This window comes from Lissotriton helveticus, chromosome 3_2 (genome assembly GCF_964261635.1).
Source record: "Lissotriton helveticus chromosome 3_2, aLisHel1.1, whole genome shotgun sequence".
Classification (NCBI taxonomy): Eukaryota; Metazoa; Chordata; class Amphibia; order Caudata; family Salamandridae; genus Lissotriton; species Lissotriton helveticus.
The window spans coordinates 138,252,973-138,278,415 of NC_136062.1; the positions used below are offsets into that span (position 1 = coordinate 138,252,973).

General features: G+C 47.3%; 1 protein-coding gene across 3 annotated transcripts in view; it reads left to right on the forward strand.

Annotated features, from left to right (window-relative positions):
• LRRC49 (leucine rich repeat containing 49) overlaps positions 1 to 25,443 on the forward strand; it is a 1,030,711-nt gene that overhangs the window by 655,122 nt on the left and 350,146 nt on the right. The gene's annotated exons all lie outside the window — the stretch shown is intronic.

Below are 25,443 nucleotides of genomic sequence, written 5' to 3' on the forward strand. Positions count from 1 at the left end.
AGCCGAAAGAATCTGGAGACAGCACCCATCGGCCGATCACCTGAAACTTCTTCGCCAGGCCAGAAATGCTTACAACAAAAACATCCTCAATTCAAAAAAAGAGTTTTTCAGAGCGGAACTAGGAAATGCTCAGAACAGGCCTAGCAAACTCTTTGAGATGATCAAACTCCAGTCGAACAAACTGTCCAAAACAGCAAAATAAAACCCCAAATCTCTCATCTCCTCCGAAGATTTTTCTTCGTTCTTCGCAAACAAAATCATCTCCTTAGATACCGAACTCAAAGCTGCCTCACTCCCCCCACCAAACACTGACCATCCGCCTCCTCCATCACTGCTACTGACATCGACCTCACCCAAGAAACTAGTGCACTGGTCTGAATTCTTACCCTACGATGAAGACTCCGTCGCAAATATCCTCTCTTCCTCAAACCCGAACAACCATTTCAACGACCCGCTCCCCTCGAACTGTCTTGCGACGATTACCAAATCCATTATTCCTTGCTGGACCGCGATAATCAACGCCTCTCTCCGGCAGGGATCAATACCAATCTCACTGAAAGCAGGACAAGTTCTCCCTGTTCTGAAAAAGCCATCACTGGACCCAACCTCCCCAAACAACTTTAGACCAAATCTCCAACATTCCCCTCTTGGCAAAAGTGTTGGAAAAGTGTTTTCACATACAGCTAAGTCGCCACATCAGCAACTTCCATCTACTCGATGACTGCCAATCCAGCTTCCGACCAGGACATAGCACTGAAACCATAAGCTCCACGTTGTCGATGATGCTCTTCAAGCCCTGGACCTAGACAAAACTTGTCTCCTAATCCTCCTGGATCTATCCTTGGCCTTCGATACTGTCAACCACGAGATGCTACTCGAACGCCTCAAACTTAGGATGGGTTTAGACGGCACAGTACTCGACTGGTTTAGTTCGTACCTCCAAAACAGATCTCAGAGATTCCTAATCAATGGTGAACTTTCCTCCTCCTCCATGGTCACGGTGGGAGTCCGTCAAGGATCAACGTTGTCCCCCACCCTGTTTAATCTCTATCTAGAACCCCTTGCTGAAATTCTCCGCAATGCTAATATCTTCTTCCATATGTACGCTGATGATACTCAGATCTACATAAAAATCTCATCTCTTGCGGAGATCCTCACCATAAATGAGGCCCTGAAGTTGACCATCCGCTGGCTAGCCTCAAACCAACTGAAACTCAATGCTAACAAAACTGAGTTCCTTCTAATCTCCCCGCCCAAGAGCAACTCCGAGATACAGACTTGGATCAAAGCTATCACAGCCCTAAACTGTTCCACGACCATAGTGGACTCTGCCAAATCACTGGGAATCACCTTTGATTACAACCTAACATGCAAAACCACATCAACTCAATGGCCAAATCTGCCAGATTCCACCTGAGTTACCTATGGAAACTGAAACCATTTGTAGCTACTCCCGACCTAAAACTAGCAGTCCCATCTCTAGTCATCTCTCGGTTGGAATATGGCTGCTCCACCCTCTCTGGTTTACCCAAGATCACTCTGGCACCTTTAAAAGCCTGCCTCAATGCAGCTGCCAGACTACTCACGGGCTCTAGAAAATTTTATCACATCACCCCCCACCTGAAAGCGTTGAACTGGCTCCCTCTCGAGGCCAGGATTCACCTCAAGTTGGCATGCATCACGCACAAGGCCCTACACACCAACTCCCCTGCGTATCTTGCACAGAAGCTCGCAAAATCCGGAGGAAGCAGAAACTCTCGATCGGCAAATACCTACCTACTCCGGCCTGCACGTTTTAAGAAAAAAAAAAGCTACAATCGCTCTTTCACCGGGTCTGCTCCAAGAATATGGAACGCCTTCCCGTCTGACATTAGAAGTATCCACTCCTTGGCATGCTTTAAAAAAGAGGCCAAATCCTTCCTCATGGCCAAATTCCTTGGCTAACCTGCTCCACAAGCACCGGAGGACTGATTACCTTTGTGATACCCTGTTCTATTGTATGATACCCTGTGCTATTGTATGATCCTTGACTCTGTAAAGATCACTGTATCAATGTATGACCATTTATTCTGGAAAATGTTCCTATATACCTTTACACCCCTCCCTCCTTGCACATACCCCTTTGACTCCCTGCCTACCATATGACCCCTGATTCTGTATACCCCCCGATTTATTGCTATCATTTTGTCAACCGTTCTTTCTGTATTACTCTTGAACCTGTAAAGCGCTCTGATACCCTCACAGGTCAAGTTCGCGCTCTATAAAACTTTTAAAATAAATAATAAATAAACATATGTGTTGGTTAAGTTGTTGGAGAACGCACTTCTCCATAGTTTTGGCTAGGAACTGGAGGTTGGAGATAGGTCTGAAGTTGTTGAGATCTTTATGGTCTGCCCCTGGTTTTTTGAGTATGGTTGTGATATGTCGCAGTTGGAGGAAGTCAGGTACACAACCTGAGGTGAGAGATGTGTTGAGGATTTTCTGTCAAAAATATCACAAAGAGAGTGAGAGGGGCCCTTTTACCATTAAGGGGGTAGGGCACCAGATAGACAAAAGTCAAAGAAGAGAAAAAAATCCTTTCGGCAATGTTTAGCATCAAAACAATAACTCACATCAAACCCATTCAATCACCAGAACAAAACACCAACACCCTCAATAGGCCAAGTGTTTACAATTGGATATATTTATTTTCATTAAAAAAGGAATTTCATCTCAATTAATCATCTACAATAGTAATTCCATGATTTTACAGAAGATAAAAACTATGATCAAATGTTAAAAAAACAATCAAAGGTTAAAAAACAACAATTCCACATTAAATGCACATATTACAAGCTGGGGAAAACCTGCAAGAAAGATATTTTCTTGGCAATAGTGAAGGGAAAGACATTAGATCCAGATCATTCGTTCTCCATGAAATTGTTATTCTAAATACTTGATTTGTTCGAATGACAAATGTCTCCACAATCTACAGTTTGCCTTCTTAGTCGTGCGTCGACTCGTTTCGGTGGATGTGACTGATTAAAAACCACCTTCATCAGGACAAAAATTAACTTCTCCCATATACAATGATAAACCTATTTGGACTGTGATATCAGTGCTGCTGTCATCTTTGCTAGGTGAGACCTTGTTGCTCTAGAGACTCTGCTGATTTTGTGTCCATAGGTGCACAGTGACATGAAAGGCACATGGGTGCTCGGCAGGCCGGTGTCTCCCAATTCGAGCGTGCGGTTCCCATGGGGGAGGGTGGAAGAAGCAGCTATGGAGTTTTCATTGCACCAGTGGGGCTCGCTGTCTCGGTCGCTCTAAACATTGCTGCCTTGCTGCATGTGGTAATTTGAGGAGGGTTACCGGTTATCATCAGGACGAATACCCCAGTTGAATACCCGCACCAGTTGTTGTTAGGGGGTCCCAGGCCCAAGGGAGGCGGTGATCGGTGCATGGAGGTCAGCGCTGATATGCAGTCGGTGTGAGGGAGGATGTTGGAGGACTCACCGTAATGCCTGGCAAAGAGTAGCTGGGGAGAGCTTGGGCAATCCACATTCCTCCCAAATGTCGCCGAGACCCCCTTGTAAGCCCTGGGTGCGGCAGCTGTTGCCGGGATCATAGCTCCGGTCGAGCTGTGCTTGTCGGTCCTGATAGCTTTCTGGAAGATCCCCTCTGTCTCCTTTTCCACGTACTCCATCTTTCTTCCTGGGCTTCTCCTCTCCTGTTAGGGTGGAGGCCCGATGGTAGGGCTTCTCCTCTGATTTACGCTTTAGGCGATCTCTTGCCCTGGGTGCATTCCTAGCCTGCTCCTATTCAGTCTGCCATATGAAGTTGTGCAATGAGCTAACCTGACGTTTGGAAATCCTTAAGCAGCCTTCATCAAGACATAATGTATTTGATTCAGTTTATTTCCATAATCCTCATTTTTCAACATTTTGGTAGAGGCATTTCAACTGTGGATATATTAGGAATATATGTCTTCTTACAGGTCACAGTATATCCCATAATGTATTTGTTGCCCCTCCCATGGTCATAATTGAAAGAATATCCAGGTTATTTGAGGTTGTAAGGGTAGCTTGAATACTTGGTTACTAAGGAATAATTGCTCCCTGGTTTACTTCCATGTGCGGACCACATCAAAAGATGACATCTCTGGTACTGTATTAAAGGGTCAGCTTCTACTGGGAATAATATTATTATTATTGCAATGCCAAAAGCTGTCGCAGCCCTTGTCCTAATTCTGTTGTTTGTGACTTAGCGATCACAAGTTTTATGCTAAAGAGCACCTCTCAAATGAATTTGATTCATCTATATTTTGTTTGTGATACAGCCATTTCACTGTGCTGTTTGATGGTTTGTTCAGGTGTCCGTGCTACCTAAAACACATACAAAAGGTGATGGGAAGACAGCTTGCAAATAGTCTAACAACTGGCAGTCACTCTGGATAGCATTCTAACCTATTATTTTTTGCCCACTGTACGACTCTAGACTAAGGTCTGCCTTCTGCTAATTAGTATGCAGACCCCAGAGAACTCCAGAACTACCACACCATCTCACTGCTGCTGTTTCCCGCCAAAGTCCTGGAGAAAGCCATCAACATCCAACTTACTGAACCCATGGAGAAAAACAACCTGCTGGACCTCTCCCAATCAGTATTCAGAGCCAATGACAGAATCGAAACAGCCCTGACTGCCGCAACAGACGACATCGGCACCCACCTCGATTAGAGAATCAGCCACCCTGATGCTGCTCTCGACCTCTTCGCAGCCTTCAACAACTTCTCCCACAACACACTCATCGACCTACTACAACAGATCGGAATCAGAGACAACGTGCTCAGATGGATGGCATATTTCCTCTATGGGTGCATCCAAAGCATCAGTCTCCCCTCTACACCTAACAACTCAAGCTCACCATCTGCGGTATCCCTCAAGGCTCATCCCTAAGTCCAACTCTCTTCAACACTCTGCTATGCTCAGCCCCTCTCACTATTCACTGGCCAGGCTAGGGTCATCAGTCGCACCACAGGGGGCGGAGCCAGCATTGTGTGGGGAAAGCCCAGCCCTATTCAGGTTCCAGGTGCACTCCTCCCCAGCCATCAACATGCAGATCTCCCATTCACCACCGGGGCAGACCCATCCTGCCTCCTGGAGCCAGGCACACCAGCCAGCTCCAGCCAATCACACGCCAGCACATTCAATGCACAGACACACCAACTTCTAGAAGTGGCACTTCCACACTAGACACATGAACGCCGCACACATCATCGCGCAGCATTCAATCTCACGAGTTTGCACTTACCAAACTCCACCCTGCACACCCCACACATCAGGAACTACTATGGTCACACATATTCCCCATGCATTCCTATGGGAGGGCAGGTCACTCTCGCCACACATACACAGAGAGCGCACGCACTTAACACTGGACCACAGTGAAAAAGTGCACAGAGGCCTAAAATCACCAACACCAGGTTACAGAAATAGGCTAGGAAAAAGCAAAGAAAGTTTCGGGGTGAACCTGCCAAAAGGGCCAGTTTCAACAGGTGGCATGTGATCTTCAGCATTTATGGCTCAATGCCAGGTGCTGTACATAATGGGAGGTATGTGACCACCATCCTCTTCCTCAGGTCACCCTCTTGTCTCAGAGCTGCTATGGACTTAGTAGTTTGTTTTTCACTGCTAATATCACCGATTGAGAAATGCCAGTGGGGTTTTCGAACAATTCAGTACTATTACTGGCTCGCAACTCATTTTTAGGTCTCGCCTATGCAGCGCGCATGCGCTGCATAGGAGAAGACCTCATGTCATTGATGAATGTGCACACGTTGGGATGTATGACATTACAACGCATGGTTTTACCCAGCATGCCTTTACATCGCAGTTTTTACAACGCATGCTGTTACAACGCATAGCGTTAAGGGGTGCTGGATAGTGAATAGTTTAATTTACTATTCCAACTCCAGTCCCCGTGGATAGTAGGGAAGGTGTTGGATAGTAAATTAAATCTATTTCCTATCCTAGAGCGCCCCCCAGCGCTATGCGTTGTAATAACATGTGTTGTAATAGTTGCGTCGTAAAGGCACTGCGTGGTAAAAGTTGCGTTGTAAAGGATGTTCCCCCACGCGTTGCATTGCTTTCTATTACAACGCGTGCACGTTTGGCGATCTCCTCGCGGCAATTATGACGGCGCCAGCTGCTCCCTACTGTGAGTAAATCGCGCAGGCCCCCTCCTCTTACCCCTCCCCCTACTGCGTAGCGCGCGCGCGCTTGTTTGATAATGCATGCGTACCCTGAAAACATTGCGGCGGTCTCTCCGCTTCTGTGACCCTCTCTCCGTCCAGGATAGTACTGGCCTATATGGCTTGTTTTCTGTCCCGGTCCGACCCTGTGTGTGATAGGTTTTTGCGAGCCTTGCCCACCCTAGTGCTGCTCTCAGCTCACCTCCCCAGAGTATGTCTGTCCGTCTGTCTGTGATGTGCACGCATGCAGTGGTCCTCCCGGGAGTGCCTTTCCTTCCTGTCTGGGGACTGTTCTCCCCTGGCCCAGGCCTGGCCCGCTTCCCATCTGATCACACTGCCTGAGTCGTCCTGGCCTCTTTCCTCACGCCGTCCTGAGGGGATCGAGCAAGGCTTTCGGATGAAAGTCTGAGATTACCGCGTCCAGCCTGTCTCCGAACCCACTCCCTCTGCTGACGCCATGCCAACCAAGCTGTCCTTTCTGCAGCCTCACGCTCGACTTCAGAGCCTGCTTTACCAAAAACGCAGATCGCAGGAGGGGTGGCAGGTACCAATGGAGAGCAGGAAGGGGAGGCCTGTGGTAGAGGGGTCTTTTGCGCTCATGCCTTTCCACTCTCTCCTTCACTTTCACCCGCCCCTACTCTCTCCCTTCCTTTGCCTCCGTCACATCCTGAGTCTTGGCCCCTCGCAGGGGACCCAACCACCTCTATGGGTTTGCTAGGCCAGCAATGGTCTTTGCACAGAGCCCACTGGCTGCCCTGTGTGACGTGTCCTGCTCCCCCTCTGCCCCTCCCCCCAGCAACAATGCGGCACATTTCTTTTTTAAAGAGCTCTATCGAATTTTTTATATAAGTGGTGTCTTTAGAGGGGTGGGATAGGGCAGCATCATTCCTCGACAATGACGTGACATTTATCATTGGAAAAGAGATTTAATCTGGATACACTTCGTTTCAAACTGTTTTCTTTTGTGACCCCAGGCAGAACAAACCGAGCATTAGAACAAACATAAACAGATCAGCCACAAAAGACAGCACAACAATGTAGTGAACTCAGATCATTCCTTTAAAAAAATTGAACAAATGATATAGCAAACTCTGGTAACTGGCATCAGAACTGATGTTTCTCTTTTCCAACAGTTGGAGTCCAAAGCGACTCATTGTTATAGCTTTGAAGGCCTGAAATAGTCCCGTTTGTAGGACTCAAGGGGGTTAGTGGTTGTGTTGATACGGTCATTGGTAAAGAGGTGTGGCACAGCAGCCAGGGCGGCTGACTCTGGAGTGCGGGGCTAACTGTTCGATCCCCAGTGCCGGAGGCAGATCAGCTCAGCATCCTGTGACTCTGTGCAATAGCTCACTTAATCTCCGAGATGGCCCCCAGCTCTTGAGACCCTTACAGGAGATTAGTTTGCGCTATTCAAATACCTGGTATTGGTAGTGATGGCAGGGACAATGAGTGGTGCAAGCTAAAGTGGCCTCCTAACTAGGGCCCTAGCAATTTCTTTTTCTTTTTTTTTTTTTTACGAATTAATCACTCACTAGAAATGATGCAGTCCCGGTCCATCCGTGCTCAGAACCCTTTCTCTTATACAGTACATTGTGCCCAGGCTCTGCGGAGTTACTTCCCTGCTTTTAACCATGTTATTGAATTTTCAGCATTAACATCGAGTAACTGAATAGTGCCGGTATGAGCTATATTTGCCATTAGGTTATAACATTTAACAAAAACACGAACGTGGTCTAAATAGGAGTCAACCGACTGGGATGGGTGGGCCAAAGAAGTTTGAGCCATGAGGCCACCAACACAAAACTGATGAGAAAATGCAGAAAAATCTGAGACCCAGACATCAGTACCCCCACAAGTTTCACATTTACAGTGGAGCAATCCGTAAAGGAAAGAAACATTCCTCTCGCCCCTCTATCAGGCTTTCAAGGAAGATCCTCAGGATTATGTTTGAATTCAATAATCCGACAGTTTGCCCAGAGAAAAAGGCTTCTTGCACGAATATTTTATTTGCCCTTGCCTGCCTCTCACTTCCTAGGAAAGGCCAAAGAGCTACACACCTTTTCTGAGCTCAGAGATGAGATGAAACAACGAAAATATGCACCTTGATTCAGATTTGCTCACAACTGAAATAACAAGCATTGGCATAGCCAATAGGTCTCGCCTTTGGAACATTATAAGTGTTTAGCCATGCAACAGTTGATGGTGCACCAAGGATATTGTGCTACATAATTGAATACTTATAAGGTCCCAAAGGCGAGACCTATTGGCTATACCAATGCTTGTTAATATATGGCATCCATTTGATTTTTTTTGCTTCTGCAAGGTTCAGACACTCAGTGACTGTTTATCTTAGCACTGCTTCTGGCCTAGACCAGAATGAAAGCCTCAACATGATGGGTGCCAACCTTATGGTATCTCCCACATGGTGCAGCCCCAATTCCTCAAGCGCTATTTCAGAAGGAACACTGCACGGAAGTGATAATAGTCTACACAGGAATTCGTTTTCACTGAGTTGCAGCAAGAGCAATTGGTGTATTGCTACACCCAAGCTCTATAGGTGGCTATTGGTACAGGTCTGGCTTTGTAAATAGTAGTTACAGTATCTATGGACATTGAGCCTAACTTCGAACAGAATTTAAACAGAAAGGCTAACGCTTGTTCATATTGGGTTGCTCTCACCATTCTCAAGTGTTTCCATGTTCTTGAACTATCAAATGGGACCACTAGATAGGTAAATATGGATGCATATTTGAGAGCCGTACCATCGATATGAAACGGAGTTATCCTACTCCGAGGGTGAAGGATTATTTTGCAGAGGCCTAAATCAGACATAAAAGCTGCCAAGGTGCATAAAAGCTTCTGAAGACCCCTCCCCGTTCTTGCCATGAGCTCACAGTCATCTGCGTACATAAGGACAGGCAAGTGCTGAGACCCCATCCTAGGAGGATCAGCTTCTGCATCCACCTGGATGGCATCTAAGTCTTTAACCTGACTCGTCTCACCCCCCTCCCCCCCCGCTCCCTGCCGCTGCTTCCCTGCGGCCCGCCCCTTTTTCCTTCTGTACCCTTCCCATTCGCCACCCCACTCCCACCTCCCAGCTGATCCTCCCTCCCACCTCGCCATTTATGGCGGAGCCCACGCGTACGCGCAGCGGGAGTGCCAATTGCGCGCCAAGGCGCGCCAAAGGCAAGCCCATCCACACCTGGACCGCGCCCAGCGCCAGGACTCCTGGACCTCGCCGGACCCATACCACCCGACTGAGATACGACACCGCCGCCCTCAACGCACTCAACACCGGACGCCCGCCCGCCTGCTATCAAGCCACCCCCAAGCGCACCCACGGACCCTTCACCTGTCAAGCCTGCAAATTCACCTGCCTCCAAACCCGCCCCACACCTGCCAAACCGGGCAGCAACATCAACCACCTCAAGTGCATCCTCCTCAACACCCGCTCCGTCCACAGGCACGCCATCGAACTCTGAGACCTCCTCGACACAACAGCACCCGACGTCGCCTTCCTCACGTAAACCTGGATGAACGCCTCCACAGCCCCCGACATCGCCGTAGCCATCCCGGACGGCTACAAAATCACCCGGAAGGACCGCACCAACAAAGCAGGAGGAGGGATCGCCATCATCTACAGGTACACATCTGCGTCACGACCATCACCGAAGACACCACCCCCACCGTCGAACTCCTACATTTCCAGATCCATACCGACCCTCAGACCACCCTCAGAGGAACACTCATCTACAGACCCCCGGGCCCGCGCACACAATTCAGCGAAACCGTATCCGACCTCATCAGCCCGCACGCCCTAGCCTCCCCTGAATACATCCTCCTGGGAGACCTGAACTTCCACCTGGAAAACAACAATGACAACGCCACCGCTACCCTACTCGACAACCTCGCCAGCCTCGTACTGAAGCAACTAGTGGACTCCCCCACTCACCTCGCCGGCCACACCCTCGACGCCATCTTCTCAGCCAGTAACAACATCACCTTCAACCACGCCACAGGACTAAACTGGACTGACCACAGCTGCGTACACTTCACATTCAAGAGGGCGGCATCCCGCCAGCCCACACTCTGGATCCCCCGCAGATGCTGGAGCAAAATCACCGTGGACCAGCTCACCGCGTCACTGAGCCTGAACAAACCCGCAGATACCAACATACCCGACACCATCTCCGCAGCTCTCAACCTCACACACTGGAGCACCAACTGCGCCGACAACCTCGCCCCACTAAAGAACACCCACAGCACGACCACCTCCAGAAAACCTTCATCGTTCACAGATGCCCTCAAAGTCGCTAAGAAATCCTGCCGTAATCTCGAAAAGACCTGGCGCAAAGAACCAACTAAGGAAAACCTGACTGCCCTCAAAACCGCCACCCGAGAGTACCACCAGCAGATCCGGAACACCAAGAGGACCTCACTCAAGGAACGTCTTAACAACAACACCCGCAACAGCAAGGAACTCTTCAGCATCATCAAAGAGTTCTCAAACCCCGTCGCCAGCAACAACAACATCACCCCTACGCAAGACCTCTGCAAATCGCTCGCAACATTCTTCCACCGCAAGATCGCGGACATACACGACAGCTTCGGACCCCAACCTCCACCTCTGGACACCAACCCAGCGACCACCACCATCAACTCCTGGACCCCCATCAGCAGCGAAGACACCATCCACGTCATGAACACCATCCACTCAGGCTCCCCCTCCGACCCATGCCCTCACCACCCTCGCACCCCACCTACGGAACATCATCAACAGCTCCTTCACGTCGGCGACCTTCCCTGAGAGCTGGAAGCACGAAGAGATCAACGCCCTCCTGAAAAAACCCACCGCAGATCCCAGGGACCTCGAGAACTTCCGGACAATCTCACTTCTCACCTTCCCGGCTAAAGTCATCGAGAAGACAGTCAACAAACAGCTGACTACCTTTCTCGAGGATAACAAAGCGCTCAAACCCTCCCAGTCTGGATTTCGAGCAAACCCCAGCACCGAGACTGCCCTCATCGCAGCCACAGACGACATCAGAACCATGATGGACAGCAGGGAAACAGCCGCCCTCATCCTCCTAGACCTCTCAGCAGCCTTTGACACCGTCTGCCACAGCACCCTAGTACACTGCCTCAACAACACAGGCATCCAGGGTAAGGCCCTGGGGTGGATCTCCTCATTACTCACCGGCAGAACCCAGAGAGTCCGCCTCCCCCCCTTCCGCTCCTCGGCAACCGAAATCATCTGCGGCGTACCCCAAGAATCCTCACTCAGCCCAACACTCTTCAATATCTACATGAGCCCCCTCACAACCATCATACGAAAGCACAACATCAACATCATCTCCTACGCCTACGACGCGCAACTGATACTCTCCCTCACCTAGGACCCAGCCACCGCCAAAGCAAACTTCCAGGAAGGGATGAAAGAAGTAGCAGACTGGATGAAGCACAGCCGCCTCAAACTCAACTCGGACAAGACGGAGGTCCTTATCCTCGGACAATCCCCCTCGGCATGGGACAACTCCTGGTGGCCCCAGACGCTGGGTTCCGCACCAACATCCACTGACCACGCACGCGACCTAGGCTTCATCCTCGACTCATCGCTCACAATGACCAAACAAGTCAACCCCGTCTCCTCATCTTGATTCAACACCCTACGCATGCTCCGAAAGATCTTCTCGTGGATCCCCATCGAAACCAGAAGATCAGTAACCCAGGCCCTCGTCACCAGCCAACTGGACTACGGGAACGCCCTCTACGCCGGAACAACCGCCAAACTCCAGAACCGTCTCCAACGCATAAAAAACGCCTCTGCATGACTTATCCTCAACATCCCCAGATGCGACCACATCTCTCCCGACCTGAGAAACCGCCACTGGCTCCCCGTCAGCAAGAGAATCACGTTCAGACTACTAACCCACGCACACAAAGCACTCCACAGCATGGGCCCAGTATACCTCAACAACCGACTTAAGTTCTACGTCCCCACCCGCCGGCTCCGCTCCACCAACCTCGAACTCGCCGTCGTCCCGCGGATCCGCAGAGCAACCACAGGAGGAAAATCTTTCTCCTGCCTTGCAGCAAAGACCTGGAACTCCCTCCCCACGCACCTACGACTGACCCAGGACCACCTCAGCTTCAGGAGGCACCTCAAGACCTGGCTCTTCGAGCAGTAGCAGCACCCCGCCCCCCAGCGCCTTGAGACCCTAACGGGTGAGTAGCGCGCTCTATAAATTCCATGATTGATTGATTGATTTAATATAAAGACTAAAAAGGAAGGGGGTCAGCACGCATCATTGCCTAACCATAATGTGCAGTTGTAAAAATGTGCTTCTCATTTACCCATGTTTCAAGGTCTTCCAACAAAATTCTACCGAGCACCTTAGCTGTGGAGTTGGTTAAACATATTGGTCGATAGCATTTAGGATCACTCCTGTCCCCCTTTTCAAAAATGGGTACAATGATTGCCCCAGACCAGGATTTGGGGGGACCAACACAGACTGCAATTCGGAGCACATTCACCAGTATTGGGGTCCATAATGCTGGATTGTGTTTAAAGAGGTCAACTGGGACCCATCTGGTCCCAGTGATTTATTAATGGGGCATCTTTTCAAAGCTGGAATTATATCTCCGAGGGAGACTGTCCATTCTCCTTCGAGCTCTGGGCTTGGCACCTCCTTTATAGCATTATATGCAGCAAAATCCTGCTCATTAGTGTTGTACTGCTAGACTCAATCAAAGCTGCTCAAGGATGGTCATTTCTATGGTGGTAGTAGAACTATTTGAAAAGAAAGGAGCATTAACTATGTTCCAAAATTGCGTCGTATTGTTCATTGCACAGGCAGCCGTCAGCTGCTTCCAGGCCTCCCTTCTGACCTCTTCCTTCCCTTTTTTTTAATAAAGTTTCCTACACTTCCTTTTTTTCTATTGGGACTCTAGGTCAGCTATTAAGGACTCATTTAAAAGAATTAAGCGTCCACGTGCATCAGTTATCAAACCATTTGTTTTGTTTTACAACCTGATGGTGGTTAGATTATGATAATTACACAGAAACCCTTTTGCAGATTTCCTTATTGGTCCCCAATACCACACACCGTTCAGATTTAGCGCTAACACATTCTTTAACTTGATCCATCTGATTCTCCAGAAGTTGGGCTAGAAAGACATGAGGATCGTGTTTCTCCACTTGCGACATACTTACCTATTTCTTGTATACTTAATCAGGCAAGTCATCTTTTTGTTAGACACGAAAGGGAGTCGCAAAGCAAGAAACACACTTAGCTGGCCAGGAGCGCTCAAAGGTTTGACTGACACTTTAAAATCTTTCTAGAACCCAGGGGAGCAAGTCGGCCGATTGCGATCACATGCCTCCATCACAGTCCCCATGGTCTCCTGGTCCGAATAAGGAGGACCCTGATCCAGCTTATAACTGCTATGAGGAGCTAGGAGCTTTTTTGGCGGGGAAATAGTCATAAAAGAAACTGATGTCAGCATGCCGGGATGGCGTGTATATGGTACCGCAAGTTTCTATGAACTCGGAGCCGATTGATGCCACATACCGGAGCACAGGGGTACTGATCAAGATTTTCCTGCTCCAGTCTGAGTCCTAGGGAATATTCTAAGCTGAACAATCTTCGGTTAGAGTGTACCCAGAAAAAGCATTACGAGAGGCAGGGAACTTGTTCTTTTGGTAACCACAGGTGGTCTGGCAACAGCTAAGCTGTCAAATTGGGCTTTACAATGCAATAGAAAAGCCAATAGGTCTCGCTTATGCAAGCACCATGGAGAACAGGGGGCGGGAGGGTTACAAGCAACGAGGACAATGGGGGGTTAGAGGGACAAAAGTGATATGGACAGCAGGGATGGGATGGAAATAGCAACTCGGAGAAAAGAATGAGTAACACGTTAAAGGGGGTATGGGTGTAAAGAAGCAACACGACAGGGAAACAAGAAAGAACAATTTTACTTAAATCAGAGTGCAAACCGCTGAGTGACCCTAATCCTAATCAAAGTGAAGCGATCTGTACTTGGCCCAGGCTCCACAAGAAAAAAGGTGAAGTGAAACGGGTATGCGCTAACCGGCTAGGAGGCAGCAAAAAAGTGATTAAAAAAAGCCACCGAATGATAAGCAATATGCTTGCTCCGAGCCCCTTGTAGTAATCAAAAACTCAGCAAGTGACAGCGCAGACGAGACCTAAATACGACACAGTTGAGACAGTAGTTCAATGAAGCAAGACGAATAGTCAAGTTTTTGGGTACAGCTCTAACCATATTTGTATTTTTAGTTACTATTTTAGGTTATGAATGCACCTTCTGGTACCTTGTGGAGTTATTTAATAATCGGCCCCTAGTTTTCTTTTGTTGATGTCTGTTCTTTTCCTATCTTGTTAATATGATTTTCATAACTGTAAGATGAAATTCAAACACTTGGACACCAGGGGGTGCAGAAGAGCTAATAAAATTGTTGAATAAAGTTTTAGAGGTACTGCTAATGTAAATGTTTAGTGTACCGGGGACTATATTTCGAAAAATAGAATAATGCACAAACATTACAATAAACAAGATCTTGATCATTATATATTATATTATTTGTACAAAAAGTATTCTTTTTGTGAGTAAACTTTTTTATCCAGGCTTGATTTACAAATATGTATAGTAGTATGTTTACTCGCATTATAATAGTTGATCTTTTCTTCTTTATTTGGTAAATACTTACATATTTATAAACCTAGATTTAAAGAACTGTGAATGTAAACATTAGTTATCTATTGCCACTTAGGGCCATATGTATCAAAAGAGTTTTGAGATTCTCAAATTGCGATTTCTAGCGAATCGCAATTAGAGAATCGCAAAGTGAAATGTATGTAGGATTTGCAATAAATTTTGCGAATCCTACATATTCCTTATTTGTGAATCGCAAATTGAGATTCGCAAATAAGGAATTCCTTGCCATTCATTCCTATGGGCTAGGAGACTCATAGGAATGAATGGGATGACATTCTCAATGTGCGATTACCAATTAGAGAATCGAAAATTGAGAATCCAATTCCAAGGTTGCAAGGGTGCCAAAGGACACCCTGTTACACCCCTGAAATATGCATGTGTGCACATTTTGCGCACAAACATGCCCCAAGGGCATGTATGTGCGCCAAATAACACTTGAGAAAAAAGCAAAAAAGTGCATTTTTTCTAGAAAATCGCAAATTACCACCAACTTGAAGTTGGTGGTAATTTGCGATTCCTTTGGGCCAAATAGCAAATTTCTGGTACTTCTAGAATTACCTTTAAGGAACCGCAATTTGCAATTCCTTCATTGCATTCGCAAAATAGAGAATCGCAAATTTAGCGATTCTCTATTTTGTGATGGCTTTTTGGGATGATACATCCCAAAAGGCTTTTTCTCATTCGCAAATGGGCGGATTCTGAGATTCGGCCCGTTTGCGAACGGGAAAAAGGGTTGATACATATGGCCCTTAGTTATTTGTAAATTATACATCAAAAACTCTAGATTACAACGAGGCTATTTCATGACTAATCAATTGTGAAGGAAAAGTACACAAAATGGTACTTTAATGTTGTATGATAATGTCTGCTTACTTAACGTGAACTTGTGATTTAGCTCAGCGCTTTGAAATAAAAAAACATATGCAGCACAAAGTGCAATTACAAGAAAAAGTATGAATCATCAACAGGCCATTACGTTTTTTTTTTCTAGCATTTTTTTCTGACTAAAGGCACACTGTGCCTTACCATTCGTCGAAAATCTCATCCTGGCATTATGACAACCCGTATTCTTTGATTCTCTATTTTAGTAGAATGGGACCATGTTCGCTTATGCATCCCAAAAGGGATAAAGAAAAAATGGCAAACGTATATCTTTACATCAACGTTCCACATAAGGAATTGTATTTATTTCTTTTCATCTCTGTTTTTTCTTTTAACAGACAAAACAGCATAACTTGACATGCTTTAAGGCCATAGTCAAACAATATACAATTATATCTGTACAGAGGTGGCTGGAGGACAGGTACGATATAAATATATGCAAATTCATTAGTTTTACACTCACAAGAAAGACCTTCTTGTAAAAAACACAGAGCCGTTGACAGGACCGCAGTTTTACTTGCCACACAGGGAACATGCTGGCCCAAGACTGCAGTAACTCAACGGGGATACCGCACAACACACGACAGAAGTCCATAAAATGCAGGCAGAGTGATGCAGAACACTGTCAAAATATCACAAAATGCATATATTCATGACATTGCTAGTTCAATCAGGCAACATCAGATGTGCCATCCATGTTCTACACAGTCATCATGGTGTCCCTGAAAGGCCTCCATACATAATTTGGCCTGGCTCCTGGAAGTAGGGGCGCCGGGGTGCTGAATATTGTCATACATTCACACCAGTACAGAGATCGGAGCACGAAACCATCGTCTTTTTGGTCCCCATGTCATTCCAGTTTGGATCAAGCCATATGCAAATCAGTCTTGACCCTGCACCCTATGGGAACTGTTCAGCCCGTACTGCCAAGCCAGATCCTCCATGGACCAGAAAAAAGCATCCTGCGACCGATTTGGGGTAATCACCCTCATCAGCCAGGCTAGCTTGAATCAAATGGCATAGTGAGCACGGGACCCACGTCTGTGCATACCCGTCACACTTAGGGTGACTACAGCGACACAAAAAGATGATGGAAGGAATGCTGAACGTTGTCAAACATTCACCCCCAGTGCAGAGATCTGGACTAAATCCATTTTTTTGCTCATCATGCCATTCCAGTTTGGACCAAACCATATGCAAATCAGTCTTGACCCTGCTCCCAATAGGAAGAGTCCACCCCGAACTGCCTGGCCAGGCCCGCTCTGGACCGGAAGCATACTACAACTGGTTTTGAGGTATCTCCCCATATCAGCCAGGCCAGCTTGAATCCAACGGCATAGTGAGCACGGATCCACGTATGGGCATACAGTCCCCACTTGAGGCAACTATTGCAACACAAAAAGATGATGTATTGAATGCTGAACATTGTCAACCTCAGTACAGAGCTAAACCCATCGTTTTGTTTGCTCATCATGACATTCTAGTTTAATCCCACCCCATTTGATTTTCAGTTGTAGAGTAATGTTTTTACTGAGCAGGTAGCAGTTATTTCAAGAAAGCAAACACCACTGCATAGTATTGGCTAATCTGCCACTCTCCCCCCTAAACCGTTAATACCATTTAACATCTATAACCTTGATGGTTTCTGTCCTCTCGCTAGCCATCCCATTCAGCCATGACACAAAAGCTAAATGTAATTGCTAGAGGAAGGCTCATGAGAGATGTGACTATAGGCACAGCGCAGTAGCTTGGTTACCTACTGCCTCCAAGCAGCTCTCTCTGATCAGCCTTGGTAAGTCTTGTACTCTATACCATAATTTGTACTCTGTCACCACCTGATACTTCTAAGTGTCACTTCAAACCATGACAACAACCTTTTTCCTGGGCCATGACAATAACCTGCTTCCCTCTTCTGAAGGCTCCTGTCACCCAATCATTTCTTTTTTTCTTCCTTCCCAACCAGTTAGCTACATCTGTAAAAGCGGTTACCTGTAATGCAGTGTTGTGCTTCCCAGTAAGATAATGTCTTGGGGCAAACTCACTCTATCCAAACTTCTCCTTCCTCATTTTCTGTCCCAAGTTCTTTTATCCGTCACCCTCTTTTCTTTTTCCTACTTGTGAGAAGTTGGCCTGATGTGCAGTGTTCACTATTCTAGTGATCACTATATATCAGTCCAAACAACCCTTATTGATGATTGGTTGTAAGTCAACCTTATAGACCAGCTATCCTAGTAGCATGGATACGAGCAGTCTAAGGCTAAGACTCTAGAGGGCGTGTTAAGCCAGCTGTTTTACCATCACATTACCCCTTGAACACCCTGGGAAAGGACACCACACAAGTGTTATGAAAATAAACAATGTATTTATTAGAATCACAACAACCCTGTACTCTTTATGAGGACAGGGTGCTAAGCACACAACAAAAGTCTTATGAAAATACTTAAGTTAGCACGTTATACACAAATGCCCGAGGGGCACGAAAAACCATATACTTTAAAAGTGGAATGCGAAATTACTAGCAGGTAAGTACAGTACTAATAGGCTTTGGAATCGCTAGGACTTGACTAGGGAATCGTTAGATTACTTCTAGGAGACCTAGGGGACTCGGGTGCAGAGTGTGCACTCTCACGCGGGATGCGGGACAAAGTCTATGGAAGCTAGTAAAGGCAAAGTTTAGTGTTCACGGGCGAACCCGACCTGGTAGGAAGAAAACGACAGTGGATCCTGACCCTAGGATAGTGAGGCTATGCTGGGACACCGAAGTGCCGAAGTTACCTAGCCCAGGGGCTGCAGCTGCATAGGTCTGAAAAGACGTCGGGAATCTCGTTGCCGGACCAGGAGCCTGGAAGAAGGAAGTTGCTGGCAGGCGACCAGTGAAGAAAAGTTCGATGGATCCAAGCCTGGATCAAGGAAGAAGAAAACCTGAAAGCAGAGGGGACCAAGTTCTTGAATCACTAGCCAGTGATTAAGTGGGCACCAGGATGGCACCGGGCGAAGTCACCGCAGTCAGGTGAGTGGGCGCTGCTGGGCTCTGCAGTCTCTCGGACCAGGAGGCGTTGTCGGCGACCAGGATGGAGGTGCGAGCTGTCCCACGAAGGTTCTTGCTGTCGACGTCGCTGGACCCAGGATTGGGCAACAAGTCTTGGCAAATGCAAGGCCCACGCGGTGGACCTAAAATGGCGTCTTAGCCGGACCAGGAGGGTCCAGGGTACTTCTCCGATGGAGGGAAGCAAGGGCCAGTCTGGAGCAACCAGACTAGCAGCAGTGATGTCGTCGGGCGTCGTTCAGAAGGCCACAAGCCAGCGGGCTAGTAGCCAAACAACGCGGTGAGCAGCAAAAAGCAGAAGGGCCCCACGCAGATCGTGGAGATGCTGGGAGGCTGCACTTCGGTGCTGGAGCTGCTCAGGGTCGGGGCTTCTCGGACCCCAAAGCACTCACCAGGAAATTACTCGGCGGGCTTGTTGTGCAGAAGTCGTGCAGTCTTGAAGATGGCCGGTCCCTCGAGGTCTCGTCACACCCACGAATCTCAGCGTGACTGATGATGTAGGTAGAGGTCAGAGGTGCCAGGGAAGCCGGTTCTCGTCGAGCTGGGCAGTCTTGATCCGGAGGAGAGACTTGCAGCAGACCGCAGTGTTCTTAAGATGGTGCCTGCGGATGCAGGGTGACTACTCCTTAGTCACAAGGGAGAAATCTTAGGAAGAAGTCTTGAGTTCCTTTCGTGGAAAGTAGTTTCAGGATTCAAAGATGATCTGATTTGGAAGGGGGCCAGTTCCTACCTTTATCCTGTAAAAAGGGGCTGGCACGCGACTAAGTCCTGCCCTAGGGGTGGGACTAGGAGGGGGGTGGTTACACCCACTTCCTTGGCGGGCTTTTCCCCAGCACAGGGTCTGGAGTGACCCTGGAACTGGTTCCAGCCAGCCTATGCACAGTGAGCACCGGGGTGCCACGTGCAGTCACCTTCCTCTAAAGCCCTGCCTACCTACAATACACAAAACCCTGTCTGGGACGGTGCTGGCACCGCCCCTGGCAGGAAACCCTTTGTCCTTATCTCCTGCTCTGGGAGGACTCCCAGCAGCAGGAGGGCAGACTTGTGTCTCGGTGGCAGCATCCATTTTGTGGAGCTGAGGCTCTGTTTGACTTTAACCGGGGTTAGGGGTTACATACATGTCGTGTCCCTCTAGAAGGGTGGAATGCTAACCCCGTCGCCAGAATTGGCGAGGGGTTAGTATTCCAATTCGTATGACACCTTACTCGACATGTTTTGATAAAGCGATACCAGAGTTGGCATATAACCGCGAGGATTATAATGCACTTAAGAGTATATGGTATGCGATATCATGGAAACGGCTAAGGGATGGATCCCGAAAGCCGCAGACAGGCTCAGCTCATGCCAGAGCACCATCTCACACGATTCCAAGCACTCTGCCTTCAGGATTGTTAAGGCCTGCCATAGGAGTGACTGATAGGGGATCTGTGTGTCCATTTTAGGGTTAGATATAGGTATACTATATCTAAAGCAAAGGGTGAGTGCACCACCTTGCCCCAGCTGTCGTGCAGCCAGTTGTGTCAGTTTAGTTAGTCAGCCCAGGGGTGGCACAATACATGCTTCAGCCCCTGGGAGACTTCTGGGTACACCTCAGCCCTGGGTACAGGGACTTGGAGAGGGCCCAGTGCCAATTCAGTACCTGAGTACAATTTGGATAGAGAGAACAGCTAGGCTGTGGGTCTGATTAGCAGGCCCACAGCCAGGGAAAGTCGTAAACCAGTGCAGCAAAAAGCAAAAATCTGGGTGATCATAGGATTGCAGACCCTACTCTCCTACATGACCCCCCCCCCAAACTTTGGGACAATAAACTAACCTTGACCAGGTGAGTCTTCTTGCTCTAAGTGGAAATACTTGGAGAGCCCATCAGCATTGCTGTGATCAGTACCAGGTCTATGCTCCACTGTAAAATCCATCCCCTGTAGGGAAATGGACCACCTAAGCAGTTTGGGGTTTTCACCCTTCATCTGATTTAGCCACAAGAGGGGCTTATGGTCTGTCTGAATGGTGAAGTGAGTGCCAAACAAGTAGGCCCTCAGCTTCTTCAGGGCCCAGACCACAGCAAAGGCCTCCCTCTCAATAGCTGACCAATTTTTCTCTCTGGGTGTCAACCTCCTACTAATGAAAGCAATAGGCTGATCATTACCATCAAAATTCAGTTGAGACAGAACAGCCCCCACACCCAACTCAGAAGCATCTGTTTGGACAATGAATGGCTTGGAGTAATCTGGACTCTTTAGGATAGGTGCTGTGCACATGGCCTGCTTTAGGTCATTGAATGCTTTCTGACAGCTTGCTGTCCACTGAACTTTCTTTGGCATCTTTTTGCTTGTCAGGTCATTAAGAGGGGTCACTATGGACCCATAATTTCTGACAAACTTCCTATAGTACCCAGTCAGGCCCAAGAAAGCTCGAACCTGAGTCTGGGTGATTGGAGGAGTCCAGTCCTTGATGGCCTGTATCTTACTCTCCAGTGGCTGAACCTGGCCTCCACCTACAAGGTGGCCCAGGTATACAACCTGTGTCTGCCCTATCTGGCACTTTGTGGCCTTGATAGTGAGGCCTGCCTTTTGCAGGGCCTCTAACACTTTCCTCAGGTGGACCAGGTGATCCTCCCAGGTGGAGCTAAAGACAGCAATATCGTCTAGATATGCTGCACAGAAGTCATCCAGCCCAGTGAGGACTTGATTCACCAACCTTTGGAAGGTGGCAGGTGCATTTTTCAGTCCAAAGGGCATTACCACAAATTGATAATGCCCTCCAGGGGTAGAAAATGCTGTCTTGGGTTTGGCCTCCTCAGCTAACCTGATTTGCCAATACCCAGCTGTCAAATCAAATGTACTTAAGAAGTTGGCAGAAGCCAATTTATCTATAAGTTCATCTGCTCTTGGTATTGGGTGGGCATCAGTCTTAGTGACTGCATTGAGGCCTCTGTAGTCTACGCAAAACCTCATCTCTTTCTTACCACCCTGGGTGTGAGGCTTTGGCACTAGAACTACTGGGCTAGCCCAAGGGCTATCTGAGGGCTCAATGACTCCCAGCTCCAACATTTTCTGCACTTCAGTTTTGATGCAGTCTCTAACATGATCAGGCTGTCTGTAGATTTTACTCTTGACAGGCAGACTGTCTCCAGTGTCAACATCATGGGTACACCAATCAGTTTGGCTGGGTGTCAGAGAGAACATATGTCTGTAGGATTGCAGAACTTGCCTGCAATCCTGTTGCTGATGTTCAGTGAGGCTGCCACAAAAGACAACACCATCAACTGATCCATCATCAGGATTCTGAGTGAGCAGGTCTGGGAGAGGGTCACTCTCTTCCTCCTGTCCCTCATCTGTGGCCATGAGCAAGCTCATGTCCTTCCTGTCAACATATGCCTTGAGCCTGTTAACATGGAGCACTCTGAGAGGGCTCCTGGGAGTTCCAAGGTCCACCAAGTAGGTAACCTCTCCCTTTTGCTCAATGATGGTGTGGGGCCCAGACCATTTGTCTTTCAGAGCTGCTGGGGCCACTGGCTCCAGCACCCACACCTTCTGTCCTGGCTGGTACACAGTCAGAACAGCCTTTTGGTCATGCCAAGCTTTTTGAAGTTCTTGGCTGGCCTCAAGGTTTTTGGATGCCTTTTCCATATACTCTGTTGAAAGTTAAGGAGATAGGCCCTGGGACGTGGGGTAGGCTGGACCGTGTATAATTTTTGAAAAAACAAGTGCCACCCCCACCAATTTTCAGTGCTCTTTACTGCGAGCAAACAAATCAAGAAATGAATCACCGATCTGTTTGGTATATTTATTTATACCTGTTATTTACTAAGTTCAACATATAGACTTCAACGAGTTGTCCGAGGAAGACACTCAACATATAATTATTACAGGACACAAAAGAAAAATGTATCACAATTCACAAAAACAATTTAAAGAGAATATATATCACGAAATTCACAAAAACAATTTTGAACAAGGGAAAACACACAATTAGTGTAATACATATTTCATGATGAATGATCATTTAGCAACATTCATTTCATAGTGAACTTCAATTGATCGGAACATTTGCTCATCCAAAAACAATATGTACTCAATGAAAGAGACACGTTCTAGGAAAACAATGGGAGAATGCAGACGAATTAATCAAATGGCCAGTTAAACCAAGAAAACAATTATGTATTCTCTATGCATTCTTCCAATGATGCCGACGCGTTTCGAGTCCGTGAAACAATTAACGGGCTCTCATCAGGGCTCATTCAATCTGGATCTAAAAGTGTGTGTTACAAACACGAACAAAAAGAGAGAGCGACATGTCACCATTGTGTTCAGTATCCGAGTGACTGCCCCCACTGCCCCTCTAGGCCCTTTTAGTACCTGAAAAGTGGCTCCGGAGGCCTGATCTCGGGGATCTGTGAACACCAAAACTTGTAGTAGGACCTTGTTATCTGTAAGATAACATAGAACTTAAAATGCCGTCAGGCATAGCATCATCATTGAAAACACACGCGGGAAACCCGCGAACCATCAAGAAAGAAATCATCGTGTTCATACCTGGGACAGTACCGGGAGAAATCCCTGCCCCTTTCTTATTTCAAATGGCCCGTCATTCCTTCTTTAGACCTGTAAAATGCGAACCATAATAGCCGCATTAGGCTAATATCCCAATTCACAACATTAAAAAAGCGCAAACGATATTCCAGAGTCAAAGGTTTTACAGTCGCCTACCTGGAGACTCAGCGTTTTGTCCGTGGTCTCCGGTGAAAGGGCGTGCTGTTCGTTCTGATGGAGGCAAGAGAGCGCAGTGATGTATAAAAAGCCTGCCAAAAGTCAAACTATTTGTATTTCAGGCGGGGTGAGTTTTGAATATCAGATCTTAAGTGCAAGTTTACCTTAGCTTCAGTATCTGTGGATCACAAACATATCAGTAATCCTTCGTGCGTTAGGGTGAAGCAGGTAGTGGCAACGTGGCATTTAATCCCGTACAAATCTGTAGCCTGTCAAGCAAGGGGGGAAGACGCGTCAATAATCGTCTCCATTTACGCATAACAAACCATGACATTGAATGTTGTGTGGAGCACTCACCAGCTCAGTAGGCGCTCCGTTGTCAGTCTGTTCAGGTTCGATTCCGAATCAGTACTGCCATGTTTGGGGCGGAGTTATAAACCTTTATTTAGCGCTTAGGATTCTGGGACATGTAGTTTCAAAAAGAGGTTAAATGGATTAAAGCCTCGATACTTCAGACATGGTATTTAGTCCAGTTTGGGCACTGTTGAATCGCATAATTAAGTACGCCTCCTTGCGCAGGAGGGTTTCCTCGATATCAACAAGAGCTTTTTTAGTGGGCATTGTATACAACACAGTCCAGGAGAAATCAGTTTCTGTGTGTGATTTATCAAGAAAGTGTTGGACCATTGGTGCACTAAGAACTTTATTTTTGATACGGGATCGGTGCTGTGTTATCCTGGTGTTGACCTGCTGATTGGTCTTCCCTATGTACAATTTAGGGCAAACGCAGGTGATGGCGTACACAACATTTTTGGTCCTGCAGTTAGAGAACCCTTTGTTGGTCCATTTGACCTGCTTGTGTTGAAATTCAGAACCTTCTAGGCAGGTCCCACAAGACACGCAATTACCACATTTGTGGTGCCCCTCAACTGGTTTGAGGCCCCATCTGGATAAGAGATCCTCCTTGGGTTTAGATGTGGCAATGTCGGCACGTACCAAGTGTTGGCCGATACTTCTGTTTTTTCTGTAGGCAAAAATCGGCCTAGGGAAGGGACACTCTAGTTCTTCCAATAGGTGCCAATTCTTTAGAACCATTTGTCTGTAGAAGGTTCTGAATTTCAACACAAGCAGGTCAAATGGACCAACAAAGGGTTCTCTAACTGCAGGACCAAAAATGTTGTGTACGCCATCACCTGCGTTTGCCCTAAATTGTACATAGGGAAGACCAATCAGCAGGTCAACACCAGGATAACACAGCACCGATCCCGTATCAATGTCATGGTTTGTTATGCGTAAATGGAGACGATTATTGACGCGTCTTCCCCCCTTGCTTGACAGGCTACAGATTTGTACGGGATTAAATGCCACGTTGCCACTACCTGCTTCACCCTAACGCACGAAGGATTACTGATATGTTTGTGATCCACAGATACTGAAGCTAAGGTAAACTTGCACTTAAGATCTGATATTCAAAACTCACCCCGCCTGAAATACAAATAGTTTGACTTTTGGCAGGCTTTTTATACATCACTGCGCTCTCTTGCCTCCATCAGAACGAACAGCACGCCCTTTCACCGGAGACCACGGACAAAACGCTGAGTCTCCAGGTAGGCGACTGTAAAACCTTTGACTCTGGAATATCGTTTGCGCTTTTTTAATGTTGTGAATTGGGATATTAGCCTAATGCGGCTATTATGGTTCGCATTTTACAGGTCTAAAGAAGGAATGACGGGCCATTTGAAATAAGAAAGGGGCAGGGATTTCTCCCGGTACTGTCCCAGGTATGAACACGATGATTTCTTTCTTGATGGTTCGCGGGTTTCCCGCGTGTGTTTTCAATGATG